General features: G+C 43.3%; 1 non-coding gene across 1 annotated transcript; it reads left to right on the top strand.

Annotated features, from left to right (window-relative positions):
- The first annotated feature begins 1,702 nt into the window (after positions 1 to 1,702).
- LOC112787419 (small nucleolar RNA R71) lies at positions 1,703 to 1,810 on the top strand. Its single transcript, XR_003194834.1, has one exon. It is a non-coding gene; the product is annotated as a small nucleolar RNA R71 (small nucleolar RNA).
- Positions 1,811 to 2,039: the final 229 nt, after the last annotated feature.

Below are 2,039 nucleotides of genomic sequence, written 5' to 3'. Positions count from 1 at the left end.
GGGCTCTCATGGAGCCTCACAGATGTGCAGAGCTTTGTTGAGACTCTCCAACACCAAACTTAGAGTTTGGATATGGGAGTTCAACACCAAACTTAGAGTTTGGTTGTGGCCTCCCAACACCAAACTTAAAGTTTGACTGTGGGGGCTCTGGTTGACTCTGCTTTGAGAGAAGCTTTTTCTGCTTCCTCTTCATGGTTGCAGAGGGAGATCCTTGAGTCTTAAACACAAGGGAGTCCTTATTCCATTGAAGGACTATTTCACCTCTGTCAACATCAATCACAGCTCTTGCTGTGGCCAGGAAAGGTCTTCCTAGGATGATGGATTCATCCTCTTCCTTTCCAGTATCCAGGACTATGAAATCAGTAGGTATGTAAAGGCCCTCAACCTTTACTAATACATCTTCAACTTGTCCATAAGCCTGTTTTCTTGAGCTGTCTGCTATCTCCAGTGAGATTTTAGCAGCTTGCACCCCATAGATTCCCAATTTCTCTATTACAGAGAGGGGCATGAGGTTTATCCCTGAACCAAGGTCACACAGAGCCCTAAAGATCATGGTGCCTATGGTACAGGGTATTATGAACTTTCCAGGATCCTGTCTCTTCTGAGGCAATGTCAGTTGATCCAGATCACTTAGTTCATTGATGAACAAGGGAGGTTCAATTTCCCAAGTATCAATGCCAAATAATTTGGCATTCAGCTTCATGATTGCACCAAGAAACTTGGCAGTTTGCTCTTCAGTAACATCCTCATTCTCTTCAGAAGAGGAATACTCATCAGAGCTCATGAAGGGCTTAAGGAGGTTCAATGGGATCTCTATGGTCTCTAGATGAGCCTCAGAGTCCTTTGGTTCCTCAGAGGGAAGCTCCTTATTGGTCACTGGACGTCCCAGGAGGTCTTCCTCCTTGGGATTCACGTCCTCTCCTCTCCTCACAGGTTCGGCCATGGCGCTTATGTCAATGGCCTTGCACTCTCCTTTTGGGTTCTCTTCTGTATTGCTTGGGAGAGTACTAGGAGGGATTTCAGTGATCCTTTTACTCAGCTGGCCCACTTGTGCTTCCAGATTTCTAATGGAAGACCTTGTTTCATTCATGAAACTTATAGTGGCCTTAGATAGATCAGAGACTAGATTTGCTAAATTAGAAGCATTTTGTTCAGAGTTCTCTGTCTGTTGCTGAGTTGATGATGGAAAAGGCTTGCTATTGCTAAACCTGTTTCTTCCACCATTATTAAAGCCTTGTTGGGGCTTTTGATCCTTCCATGAGAAATTTGGATGATTTCTCCATGTTGAGTTATAGGTGTTTCCATAAGGTTCACCTAAGTAATTTACCTCTGCTATTGCAGGGTTCGCAGGATCATAGGCTTCTTCTTCAGAAGATGCCTCTTGAGTACTGTTGGATGCAGCTTGCATTCCATGCAGACTCTGAGAGATCATATTGACTTGCTGAGTCAATATTTTATTCTGAGCCAATATGGCATTCAGAGTATCAACCTCAAGAACTCCCTTCTTCATAGGCGTCCCATTATTCACAGGATTCCTTTCAGAAGTGTACATGAACTGGTTATTAGCAACCATGTCAATGAGTTCTTGAGCTTCTGCAGGCGTTTTCTTTAGGTGAATGGATCCACCTGCAGAAGTGTCCAGTGACATCTTTGATAGCTCAGATAAACCATCATAGAATATATCCAGGATGGTCCATTCTAAAAGCATGTCAGAAGGACACTTTTTGGTCAACTGTTTGTATCTTTCCCAAGCTTCATAGAGGGATTCACCTTCTTTCTGTCTGAAGGTTTGAACATCAGCTCTAAGCTTGCTCAGCTTTTGAGGAGGAAAGTACTTGGCTAAGAAAGCCGTGACCAGCTTATCCCAAGAGTTCAGGCTGTCTTTAGGTTGAGAATCCAACCATAATCTAGCTCTGTCTCTTATAGCAAAAGGGAAAAGCATGAGCCTGTAGACTTCAGGATCTACTCCATTAGTCTTAACAGTATCACATATCTGCAAGAATTCAGTTAAGAACTGAAAAGGATCTTCAGATGGAAGT

This window comes from Arachis hypogaea, chromosome 20 (genome assembly GCF_003086295.3).
Source record: "Arachis hypogaea cultivar Tifrunner chromosome 20, arahy.Tifrunner.gnm2.J5K5, whole genome shotgun sequence".
Lineage (NCBI taxonomy): Eukaryota > Viridiplantae > Streptophyta > Magnoliopsida > Fabales > Fabaceae > Arachis > Arachis hypogaea.
Note: the sequence above shows the minus strand (reverse complement) of the source record. Positions and strands in the feature narration are given on the sequence as shown.